At 35.7% G+C, this 13,937-nt stretch overlaps 1 protein-coding gene across 4 annotated transcripts in view; it reads left to right on the top strand.

Annotated features, from left to right (window-relative positions):
- MDGA2 (MAM domain containing glycosylphosphatidylinositol anchor 2) overlaps positions 1–13,937 on the top strand; it is a 799,761-nt gene that overhangs the window by 576,364 nt on the left and 209,460 nt on the right. The window lies entirely within an intron of this gene.

Here is a 13,937-nt window from a genome sequence, read left to right as displayed (position 1 = left end):
GGCTTTTCCTTTCCAGTCAGGTGGCATTTTGACTTTCGTCCAATAACAGATTGACCTGTGATTTTGTATCTTCTCATGATTCTAAGTTGCAGTGCATGCTGGATTGATTTTACTCCTTAAGGGATATAGGTCCATTCTTCAGGCTGACCAAATGTGCTTACTTTTCACATTCTGTATTATTTCTAAGAGATAGTCCATTTTTATCAGCTACCATTAATGCAAAAGGAGGTTAGAGTGATGAGAGTTACTTGTGTTTGGACAGAAATCCCTTTCTAGGAAAAATAATAATAATTAATAATTATTATTATTATTTGACTAATAACTATTATCTAACCTTTATTTCCAAATCAGTGCTAGCACCAGGTGATGGACTTATTTTAGGATATCTAATAGAAAGCTCTTGATGTGCTTGGTCATCATTCATTGAATTTTTCATTCAGTCCACAAATATCCATTGATTGCCTACATTAGTGTGCTAGGTGATATCCCACAGTGGTATCTCCTGTCAGAGTGACAACAATTTTGTAAGATCCAGGATTATCTGTCCTTATGTATGAGGGAGGATTTTCCAGAATTATGAGCATTGCTTTATTTGTTTGCTTGTTTGCATGTTTTTGTTTCCTTGTCATTGCTGTTGTTTTCAGAACCAGTGACACAAACCCAGATCCAAAAAATTCAGGCTGCTTTCGAAACAGGCTTGTCTGATGATAGCACGGTTCATACAACATTCAACTTAGACGAAAGAGGAAGCATAGAATGGACAGAAGAAAGGAGCATTATATATCTACAAAATTAGTTAATATACGACTTACGTTACCCACTTCAAACTGTACTGTAAATGGCAGAGAAGATAATTAGCCTTGATTCATGAACTTTCTAAAAATCCTAAAAGAAAAATGCCGAAAGATGATCAGAAAAGCAGAATATATTCGAGAAATGCCTCTTAGTAATAAAAGTTTACTTGTAATAAGTAAAGTTTCTTAAATGATTATTATTCTATCTGGTTACCAAAAGTAGCAACACTAGAGATAAAAGAGATAATATGAAGTCCTCTTTCAAAACACTCCCCTTTGCTGCCCCCCACCCATCTTAGACAAACCTGGTTATTATCTGTCTCCTCCTTGGAGTGGAAGCTCCCTAAAGCCTGGGTCTTTGTCAGTATTGCTCATTGTTGTAATCTCTGCATTGGAACAATACATGGTACTTTGAAGGTACACAAAGGTAATGATTAAATAAAGAAATGAGCTAATTTATTCACATAACTTTCCTTTCTAGGTTTTCTTTCCTCCTATTCCCTCTGAAACGTAGGCATTTGGCATCTCTCTTCCCGCTCTTGTAATTCCCTACTGACTTTAAGAAAAGTTGTTCAGCATACCAATTTATACTGTAATTTAAGATGTTATCACTCTTAAGGACAGGAATGGCTCCATCATTTGTGGTATCCAGTGAAAATATGAAGCAGACTCCTTGTTCATACCTTGCTAAGAATTTCGTGATGGCAACATCAAAGCATTAATTTAAGCGCAGGACCCTTCCAAGTGAGTCTGCATAGGTGGCATGGTCATGGGGCTGGTGGTCTGAGCAGGGGATTGTATTCCGATAGAAAGGCCTAGAGAAGATGTTTAACCCAAAGGATGAGTCACTGAAGGCAATCACATATTTTATCTTTATGCCAAATCTAGCTTTGATGTTCTGTTTTGATTACAGTAGAATGGAATACCAGATTATGATATAAAGATTTATAGATCTGAGATTGTGTGATCCAACTGGTATTGAAAAAATTATTTTCATCCTCACATAGTAGAAGACTACACTTAAAGCAGTGCTTTAATATGAAATACAGAGATATTCCTGGGGATAGAGTTTGAACAGTGAGAATGAACAGACTATAACATGGAGGAAAATCTTGGACTCCATTAATTCTGTGAACCACACAAGAGGATTCAGAGGAAATTCCCACAGATTGGACGAGTAAAGTCAAAGAGAAAGAAACTACTGTTAAGATATAAGTAAATATATGGGGACCTCTTAGATTCTGGATTTTGCTAGTTCTATTAGTACTATTTTAGGAAATTTGGGATTGACCAAGTGGTCAGTAATTTTCTTATGTGTTAGACATTTTCTGTATGTTAAATGTATGCTATTTAGGGTGACATCCTAAACTTAAAAAAAAAAAAACCTAAACCTTTTGTTTGTCATACAAAATCTTACATTGAATCCTAGTTGCTCCGATGTTTAAGAGACATATAAGAAATTTACTAAGATGAGAGTGAGGCCCCATAAGGCACTTATGCCTAATACAGTTAGAAAACCTTTTTTTTTTTAAATGACAGCCACATCTCTAGATATACTTTTGAGGACTTTTAAAACTGAAATATAAAATATCTCAGGAAGGTAAATCCTGAGTAAATCCAGGTAAATCCTAGTTTACAGAATTATTAGTATTTTTAAAACATAATGATTTGATTTTAGAAATACTGAAGAGAAAGGCTACATGTATTTTGGAGTTTGTCTCATACATTTGGTTGAATAATACAAACTATGATATGTGATGATAGATTATATCTTATTTCCACATTAATTCAACATTAGCTTTTTTTTTTCTCCTAACTCTGTAAACATTCAAATTATTTTATTGTAAGTATTTGTTTTGTTGATTCAAAATCCATGTTTCTGGCAGATTCTTCTACTGCATTATTGCTCTGTTTCTGGTTCCATGTCATATGATGATGGACAAATGGGCCTTACTCATTAGGACTTTGCTACCTAAGTTATCAGATGACATAGAAATTAGGCCCAGTATATAGTGGGAAGGAAGCTGTACTGAAATTTGATCAGACTTCTGTAGTAATTGGGGATGTCTTCTTCAATATTGGCTGAGGAAAGTTTCAGAGGAAAATGACATTTGAGTTAAATCTTGATGGAAGTAGCATTGTGATAGAGACAGTGGAGGGAGGGGACAGTTGGCAAAATCTACAGGATGAAGAAAGTCCCAGGGATATTACGTGATTCTTCATGTTCTGCTTTTGCTATAGGATTCATGTTAATTGATATTAATATAAGCAAGTTATATTAATGGAATTAACTAATTAATTTATAGTAACTTATCAGTTAAAAATAAATCTACTGAAAATCTCATTGTTACAATTCAATTTTGTTAAATGAAAATCTTCCACACTGAAAAATGCATGTGAATTTAAGCTTAAAATTTCAGCAACACTTAAAATCAACCCTTAAATTATTTTCACCTGATTGTTATTCATTTGAACAAATATAATTGTTATTGTAGATATTTAATTTTCAGAAGGTTTGCTGAAAAATATTCCATTGCTTCCTCCAGTGTTGTTCTGTGGCAAAGTCTTTACGTACTTGTTAGCTTGCATGTTCTCCTCTGCATGACCTGACAAACTTAGAGGTTTATAGGAAACTCGGAAGCATCTGCATCATGCTCAAAAATATAAACTGTGAGACTGGGTGGAATTCCCAAGGTGAGACATCTGGTGGGCAAATAGAGCAGAAGACTCAATACAGATCTGATTATTTTTTTCCTTGGTTGTTAGAATACAGGAGCATTTTGTATGCAGAATATTGAACTAGACTTAGGGAATTAAACCAGAGGCAACAACATAAGCATAGGTGCACAGAGGTGACCAATTGAGAAAAGCAGTTTGAAATTTTAGCTTTGCTGCTGAGTACCTGACTGGTTACTATAATTGTGAAGATTAACAAATGTCTGTACAAGTATTCACATCAGTGAAATAAAAGTTCTTGATAACATAGGGAGATGGTACACAACTAATAAGAATAGTTAATGAGCTGGAAGGCAAAAGAAAAATGATTTAAGTCTAATTCACTGATTTGCTCTTTGCCCTTTTCCAGTTAAGGAAGAATAGCAACTCCTGAAATTCTACTGAAGTTCTGTAGAATGACTATAGGTGAATGATAGATCCTTTTATGTAACAGGAAGCCGTAAGTAAGTGTTACATCCCACACATGTAAGATCTGACAGTGCTTTGATCAGAGGAAGCTTCCATGCAGTCAAAAGTTATGTAATTGCTTCCTAAACTACTGGACCCAGAAAAAAGCATTTTCTTCCTTGACTCCAAAATTATGAAGTTCAATCCATAACGTCTAAATTAATGGTGAAGAACAGAGGCCAGCCATCTTTTTCTGTAAAGGGCCAGATAGTAAATATTTTCGGCTTTGTAGGCTATGTGGTTTCTGTTGCTACTATTCTACTCTGCTGTTACTGTGGGAAAGCTGCCACAGACAATAAAATGAATGAGCATGGCTATATTCCAATAAAACTTTATTTACAAAATTAGGGGGTGGGCCATAGTTTGTCCACAGGCCATGGTGTGCTAATCTCTAACCTAGATTTTGGAACTCTATTAAGAATTAAAATAATAACAAAACTGAACTCTGTGGACATATTAGGAAACTCAGTTAAACCCACAAATAACTGTTATTCGTGTATACAACCACTAATATATTTTCTATAGATTGACAGAGAATCTCAGTCTTTCTCTATTACTCATTCATTTGTATATCTTATTGAGTCCCTTGTTAAGCTGATCGTTGTCTGCTAGAGTGGTCTGAGTTCTAGAATTATACATCAGGGTCTCCTGAGATTACTTGAAATTGCTCAAGTCTCATTCCTAACATACAATATTTTCTGCTGCCATTCTATTCTGCTTGTGAACTCTTCCACCTATCTTGTATCTGTTTCTACATTTTATTTCTTTTTAATTTTTTTAATTAATATATAATGTATTATTTGTTTCAGGGGTACATCTGTGATTCATCAGTCTCACACAAGACACAGCGCTCACCATAGTATATACTCTCCCCAAAGTCCGTCACCGAGCCACCCCATCCCTCCCACCCCCCTCCATCTCTGGGCTGGGCGACTAACTTTCAATATAGTTCTTTTTTTTAATTTAATTTTATTATGTTATGTTAATCACCATACATTACATCATTAGTTTTTGATGTAGCGTTCCATGATTCATTGTTTGCGTATAACACCCAGTGCTCCATTCAATACGTGCCCTGCTTAATACCCATCAGCAGGCTAACCCATCTCCCCATGACCCTCCCTCTAAAACCCTCAGTTTGTTTCTAGAGTCCATAGTCTCTCATGGTTCATCTCCCCCTCCGATTTCCCCCCCTTCATTTTTCCCTTCCTACTTTTTTTTTTTAACATATAATGTATTATTTGTTTCAGATTCATCAGTCTTACACAATTCATAGCACTCACCATAGCACATACCCTCCCCAGTGTCCATCACCCAGCCACCCCATCCCTCCCACCCCCCAACACTCCAGCAACCTCAGTTTGTTTCCTGGGATTAAGAATTCCTCATATCAGTGAGATCACATGATACATCTCTTTCTCTGATTGACCTATTTTGCTTAGCATAATACCCTCTAGTTCCATCCACGTCTACCTTTTAAAAAAATTTTTCTTTGAATGGCTGAGGAGACAATGAAAAAAACATAACTTTAAAAAAATGAGGCACACTCTGAACTTCAGAGTCTCCTGATTATGGAGTCAGTTTGCTTTTTTCTGAATGGCTGATTGGCTACTTTTCACACTGGCCTCAGGCAGGACTGGTTTTTACAGACTAAATTTACTCTCAGTGCTGAAGCTTCCTCTCTCAGTTGACTCTGGTGCTTATTGGAAGGGGTATTATATCTGTCCTTGATATGGGCCAGAAAGAAGCATTGCATTCTGAGCAGTGTGTCAGTAGGGAGACTGTTGCTTTAAAAAACAGTGAATTATCTCTTCTACAGCCTTTCCCAATTTCTTCTCATTGACTGTTTTCTTCTCTTACAGCGTTGGGACTGGAACTAAATGTGGCTAGCATATATCTTTACTGTGGTACTTAGAGCCTTAACTTGCTGTTGTACTTCGTGAATTTCTGAGAGAGACACTGATCTGCAACATACTGTTTTTAAACACCTCACACACAGAACGTTCCTTAGGAAATATTGGGCTATGCATACTCATAGAGATACCTAATTCCTTTCATCTGTGCTTTCAGTGAAGGATGGTCTTACTGGTAGCCTGTATGGTGGGCATGGCTATAGAATTCATATTTAGGTATAGTAAATTTTAAAAAGAAGAATATTTTATGCTTAACATTGCTTATTTGAAAGTAAGTTTTACTCTTTAAATTAAAAGTTTTCATTTTAAAAATTAATTAATAATTTGGAATTATTTCTTCTCACTTATGTGAATCTTGCACTGTTCAGTGGCTGATGCAGGTTTTCTGCAAAGGAGACATGTAAATGCAACAATCTAGAAGTGTTAGGAGTGGCTAGGGAACTTGTCTGGAATCTGTGTTCGTATAACTACTATGGCTTTTATTTAGATTGTATGTTTAAGATAATAAAAGTAGTAGAAATAGCAAAGTTTTGTGAAGATGTTTATACTCACTCTTAAGTAAGTTTAAGAAAATATCAGTTGTCCATATCAAATATTATTATTTGCATTCCCTCTTATTATTGTCATTTAGTTTCAGGTAGCATTAATAGAGACTGTAGCATTTGGACTTATGTCTAATTCTGTGTTGTCTTTGACAACAACCATTCAAATAGTCAAAAACCCAAGCTTGAATATTTTTAAGGTTGAAGGTACTTTCATAAGGCTTACCAAGTACCATATTAAAATGTGATGAAGGACCTAAGAGAGAAATTGCTAAATTACACAAAATTAAGGCAAAGACCTTTACAGAAACCTCCTGAAATTTCTGAAGTTTTCTTAATGGAGATAGGAACACCACCACAAGGAATGTACACAGTATTTATGGCTCATCATCAGTATTTTTCCCTTCCATCTGGTATATCTGACCTTTATTTCACAGTTTCTCAGCCTAAAGAAACTGCCCTGGGTGGAGGAAGATGGAGGCTTGGAAATTTAAATTTGAGAGGCAAGGTCAACTGACAGTGTAAGCAGGAATAAAGTCAAGTGTCCTAATAGGGCAAAGAGAAATTAAGTATAGCTGTCAACCTGCAATTCTGGGATTAATTCATGAAACAGAGCGCACATTCAATCCAAAAAAGTTTTATTCAACAACCACTATAGGAAAGGAGATACAGGAAGAAATATAAATGGTTAGGATCTCATTCACAATTGATTTGATATCCTAGTGGAAATACACTTGAAAAACTTTAATAACAGATGAAGTCTAGTGTTGCTTTACAAATGATCAGAGGAATATAGAAACATGTAGGATGAAATTATTGAATCTGGTCAGCAAGAGTTTCATAGAGCAGGTGGCATCTGAGCTAGATTAAAAATAAGGATTATATGTCACTAGATCTTAGAAGAAAATGAATATAATTAGATCTCATTCACTCAATCAAGAATGATGGAAGAATTTTATCAAGGGGGCAGTATGATCAGATTGGTGTTTGGGGGCCTAGTCATTGGATGAATCTTCAGAGTTCCAAAAAGAGACAGAGAAGGAATGGTGGAGAAATGAAACAGTTTCATTTAGAGATAATGTGAGAGAGAGAGCACAGAAAAATTTTATTAGGAAGTGATAAGGCAGTGGGGATGGGGATAGGCAATCCTCTGTCGATGTGTCCTGAGATAAGGAAAGATAACAGAAGGCTTAGGTAATAGAAAAAGAAGGAGCTTCACTCAGGAATGTCATCTGAGGAGTCAGTAAGCCTCTTTGCATCTTAGATTCCTTATCTCTCCATTATAGCTTGGGAATATTTTTAAGGAAGAGTTTGAGGAAAAAGAATGGAAAAAAGGAACATTTAAAAAAAAAAGTACAGATTGGAGGGGTGAGGGGAGGACTATTTATTCAACTGAAGAGATTGATAGGAATCAGATGAGGCACTGAGGAGCACTCATAACCTCTCCCGTTAAGGCAGGTTAGTCAGTGGCCAATGGTCTCCAGTCAGTGTAAGAGAGCCTGACTGACCTCAGGCAGTGTATGTTATGAGCATGTCCAGAGCTCATGGACTTAGGGCCATGGACTTAGGGCTAGACCCATTTTTACCACTTAATAGCTTTATGACTTAGGTCTGTCTGCAACTCAAAATTTTTCATTGGTAGAATAAAGGGATCAACTGGGTAAGTGGTTTTTAAGTGGTGTTCTAATGACAACTAGGGATTTGGAAGAAATATTTTCAAGGGCTACTGCACTGCAGAGGGACAGTAAATAACCAGAGAGAGTTTACCCCCCGCTTTTTTTTTTTTCAACTTCATTCAGAGCTAAGCCTATATCTCTCTTATATTAGGACTTCTATGTAAGATTATATTAGGGTAAAGATTCTGACCCAAATTCACACACATATATGTGCAAATGGTATTAAACACACATAGTGGAAAACTATTTGCTTCTATAAGTTCTTCTATCCCTTCCAAAGTATATTGTGCTTTTGTGATTCCCAAATGTTATAACCAAGTTGTTTAGAATATGGTAATGCCATGTTCTGAGTGAAAGATCTTTGGTTGTGGGAGAGATTTAAGAGGGCAAATTGATTTGGGACTATTTATAGCTGAGGGGCTGGTAAGACATCCTTGTGTTTCTGGTGACCAATTAAAAAATCAAGTTTGATGACCAGGAGAAAGGTCATGAGTAAAACATGGATTTCACAAGCAGTTGCATTAATTAGAAGGAGATGATCTTACCCAAGGAGAGATTATAAAGCAAAGATAAAAGATACCCAAGGAAATGTTGGAAAAAAGCAAAAACGATGAAGAAAATGAGAAAAAGAGTGGTCAATGGAAACCAAGGAAAAAGAGCTCCTCAGTTTGTGTGGAACAAGGGAATATCCAGGGGAAAACGTATGTATTTGCAGCATCTTTAGGGCATGTAATACCTCTTCATTAGCATGAAGAGGCTTGTGAAAGATTATAGTTGTCCCAGCTACTTTAATAATGATGCATGGATTTTGATAATGGAAGCAACTATTATTTTCCTTCAAGTGAAAGGATTGTGGATTGAGGGAGGGAGAGAGGAAGGGTGGAATGGAGGGGGAGAGAGAGAGAGATTTGTAGAAAGTAACATTTACACTAATTCTCTTTGCAATAAGATCATTTAAAGGAGTGATAGGGAATATTTGAAATGGTTTTAGTTGGCCTTCTTAGTAAGTTATAAGTTGTTTTGAGAAGCATGAATTGTATCAGTGTTTCTGCTATTTATTTTTTTGGGAGGACATAAATGCAAAGATTTGCTGCATTAAATTAATGTCCTATTTTCTAAAATAGTTCAATAAACATTAATCATGTTTATAATTAGAATTTTCTCACATAAAATTAAATCTCTGTAATTATGGAAATAACATTGGATTCATAGTTTTCCTCCAATTATTCATCTTAAAATGCCCTTCTTTCCCCCAAAAATCAAAACAAAGTTTCTACCTTACAGGTTATAGTTTAACAGAGTTAATAGCTATTGTATAATTACTATTCTATGTGTTGAGTATTTTCTTCATTTGACAAAGTTAAACACTTTTTGAAATTCCTGGATTACAATAAGATAAGAACAAGTCAATGAGACATACGAAAGAATACCCAACCTATGCTTCCGATACTCTTCATCCTTTTAAAATGCAAACAATGGGGACATTGGAACTATTGAATTTTAAATCACTAAATGTAAGTTTCTCTAATCTAATGAGGACTGAACACCATTAGTTAATTTCGTAATTTGCATTTTTTATAAAGATTTTTGTTTATTTATTGAGAGCGAGCGAGAATGGTAGAAAGAGAGCATGAGAGGGAAGAAGGTCAGAGGGAGAAGCAGACTCCCCGCCGAGCAGGGAGCCCGATGTGGGACTCGATCCCGGGACTCCAGGATCATGACCTGAGCCGAAGGCAGTCGCTTAACCAACTGAGCCACCCACACACCCCTATAATTTGCATTTAAAACTATAACTATCAATAATTTACTACAGTTAAAGAAAGACTTATGACAATATAGTCATTAACTGATGAACAATAAATGTCTCCATCAAATTTTTATTTAAGGGTGGAATATAAATTAGGATATATTATTTAAAGCTATACTACCAAAACTCACTCTGGATCTTTTGCCTATAGGGGAAGAGAATTGTGGGAAGTAACATTATATGTACTATTTATGTAATTATGATCACACTTTGGAACTTTATGTTTGTAGATGACACTACCAATTTACCATTATCAGCTGAGGAACAGAAAAATGAATAAAAATAGCCATGGAGACTAGATCCATAGACTTAATAGTTTGCTCACCATTTTGCTCTTGTGGAGCAGAAGCTCTAGAATCCTAGATCTTTTGGCATCAGCTAGAACAATTATTTTAGTGATTTAATTTTGTTTGTAGTATGTGGGTTTCATTTTACAGTTTAGAATGTTTTACATCAAAGCTATTTCTTTCAAGAGCTCCAAAATAGAAATTAGAATTACCATTAGTGCAAAGAACTTTCCCTAAAGAATATGCTTACAAATGAATATATTTTATTAGTAAAAGGACCCCATTAATTTTCATAATCGATTTCTCATCCTTCATTGTGGCATATCAGTGAAGTTAAGAAAGAGATTAAATAAATTTAGAAAATCATTACAACTGGAATTTTGGTGATGTAATTTGGGGATAATTATGAATTATTAATATCTATTTTTAAAATAAAAGATTATTGGGGCAGGTCCCCAGACACCTACTTTGTAAAACATTTTTAAAATATTTCTAAATGTCTGATTTACTGGCATAGTTTTTAAATATTGAGGACACTTCTCGATTACCTAATACTTTTCATTTTATAGAGAGGGAAATGGGCCCCAAAGGTACTTGCTTATTTCCTAGAGCCACATTCTGATTTAAGCTTACAATCTCAGATTCAAAATCCAGTATAAGGCTTGCAGCATGCTGTACAATGTTATATATCATAAATGGATACTTCTCAGTGATTCTGAATTCAGTTATACTCTTTGACAAGGGTTTTGCATGAAAGAATCATTAAAGGCAGGTCTTAAAATATTCCAGAGGGATTCAGGTAACATTCTAGTTGGATCATGTGACCATGCCCTCTGTCAATGACGGAACACAACATTCTCCCCTACTCTGAGAACACCACTCCAAGGAGTGTTAGGATGTTAGGTCCCATTTACCAGTCTTATATTCCAGTCACAAAAGCAGAGTGAGGCCTTACCCTATTCCAACCAAGGCACATAGCTTGAAGAGTATTCATTTCACCAAAGAAACCACTTCCAATGTTATGCTATGTTAAAAATCCTCTCGTGAAGCTCAACATAATTATACTTATCCTATCTTCCTGAGAAGGGTGCACCCAGGGTTTGAGTCTTCAAAATACTACTTAACCACATCTGGGGTCTAAGTGGCATAGTTTAAATATTAATGGTAACCCTAGGATATACATTAAAACTTACAGCACACAAACATAGATCACATTGTTTATGGTGAAGCATTTATTTTTAATTTTATTACAGCATAACAAAATCACAGAGAAAGCATGGATGTCAGCATGCAGCCTCAAAAGTGACAACACATTATCTAACCACACAAAATTTAAGAAACAAAGCTTTACCGTATGCTGAAGATTCAAAGTAAATTACAGAGCACATAACATTGAATACCTACTTACAAAAAAAAAAAAAAAACACAAAAATCTAAGATGTTTGGAGTGCTTTTTATATTCCAGTTGCTGGGATAAACACTTTTTTTTTTTTTTAAGATTTTATTTATTTGAGAGAGAGAGAGAGAGCACAAGCAGGGCCAGGGGCAGAGGGAGAGGGACAAGCAGACTCCCTCCTGAGCGGGGAGCTCCATGCAGGGCTTGATGTGGGGGGTCCTCTCTGGGCTCGACGCCAGGACCCTGAGATCATAACCTGAGACAAAGTCAAACACTTAACCAACTGAGCCACCAGGCACCCCTGGGCTAAACACTTTAAAAATGAGAACTTCACTGAATCCTCAGAAAACCATTTGAAGTAGGTACTACTGTGAATATACTCATTTTGCAGATGAGAAACTTGAGCTTTAGAAAGCATAAGTAACTAGTAGGCCTCGGAGTTTCTAAGAAGCGTAGTAAGGTGTTGAACATAGGTCATTTCTGACTGTAGGACCCAGGTCCTTTATAGAAAACACACAGCCTCTCAATGGAATGAAGTATGCGTAATGAGATTTCAGGCTCCTGAGATAAACTGTGAGAAAGGTATTTTTTGATGAGTGAGTTCATCTCACAATTCTCAAATCGTATTGTGTCTGCCTTTCAAATACATCTTTGACTAAGCAATTAGGGCCTAAGAAGACCTGTTGGGTGGAAGTCAGCCTAAGCAATAGCTTAGGATCAGGATGAAAGCATTAGAAAAGGGACGTGACAGCGTTTGCAGGGACACCACAGAACTAAGGACACTGGGCTGCCCTCAAATGCCTGACAGGCAAATACGTCAGAACTTCCCAAATTTTAGACATGTTCTCTGAGTGATGACTAGATTAAAAAGACGTGAAATGTGAAGCATATCACTGCACTTTATTTTTTTAATTTTATTTTATTATGTTAATCACCATACATTACATCATTAGTTTTTTTTTTACATCATTAGTTTTTGATGTAGTGTTCCATGATTCATTGTTTGCGTATAACACCCAGTGTCCCATGCAGAACCTGCCCTCTTTAATACCCATCACTAGGCTAACCCATCCCCCCACCCCCTCCCCTCTAGAACCCTCAGTTTGTTTCTCAGAGTCCATAGTCTCTCATGGTTCATCTCCCCCTCTGATTTCCCTCCCTTCATTTTTCCTTTCCTGCTATCTTCTTTATTTTTTTAACATTGCACTTTAAAGAAAGGTGCTATGTACAACATGAAATATACTGGTAATTTAAATACGTGAAGTAGAAATAATAAAATGACAGGCAGTTCAAATGTCTGCATCTAAAATGCGTTTAGTATGAATTACAGTCCACTATAAAGGAAACATAAGAAGTCCACTTTCACCAAGTCTGTCTAAATAATACTTGTAAACAAAATATATTTAGTTGACATTTAAGCAGAAATATCCTTGCTTAGGAATAAAATGCAATGTAAAACCATATTAATAAAATGCTATTAAACTCTGTTCACACTCACATATTCGCTCAGAATGAGTTATGTATCATTCCAATCAATGGCATTATATGAGTTTTTATGTTTTTTTAAAAATTAGGCTCATATTTTTATTGTATCATTCTATACTTCTACAGACTGGCAGAAGGGACCATAAAATGCAATCATGCATTGGTAGAGTATTTGTTAATAAAGTATTCATGTGTTATAAAAAAAAAACCCTCTTCCTATTTTTTAATTGACCAGTTAGTTACCTACTAACAGATCTGTTAATTAAACCTCATTTGCCCTAAAGAACATGTGGCCTTGATCTGTTGATGGAACATTGTGTTCACTGATTGTTTCATTTTGCTCTTGACAAAGCGTGAAAGAGCCAGCTTCATTTTATGTCAAAATGTTTATTAAAATGGCAGTAATGTCTATTTCTACAGGATAAGGCATATTCAGTGATACACAATCAGTGGTGTAATTAGGGAGTAATTAGGGAGTAAACCACAGGCATTGTCCAGAGTGATCATTTATAAGGGGCCTAACAATGTCACATGGATTCTACAAGTAGACAAATGGCCTTTTTATTATAGAAGCAAATTGATTTTTCTAGCCATTCTGCATTGAAGAGTTTACCACTGTGAGCAACAGTTGCTCAGGAAAGTAAAATAAATTGTGGATTGCTTTAAAGCATCTTTCTTTTGCTATGCTTTCATAAAATGCATTTGATACATAATTTATAGCTTATCATCTTTTTAATTTAGAATTCCTTCATCCACAGGAAAGCAATCACATAATTAACATGATCAGACAGCTCCTTTTTACTTACCAGTCTGTGGTTTTCATGGCAACACCCTGACCTTTGTGAAAATGGACA

The sequence above is a fragment of the Callorhinus ursinus genome, unplaced genomic scaffold, assembly GCF_003265705.2.
Source record: "Callorhinus ursinus isolate GAN/ISIS: 27379988/994484 unplaced genomic scaffold, GSC_fseal_2.0 scaffold8, whole genome shotgun sequence".
Taxonomy (NCBI): Eukaryota; Metazoa; Chordata; class Mammalia; order Carnivora; family Otariidae; genus Callorhinus; species Callorhinus ursinus.
Note: the sequence above shows the minus strand (reverse complement) of the source record. Positions and strands in the feature narration are given on the sequence as shown.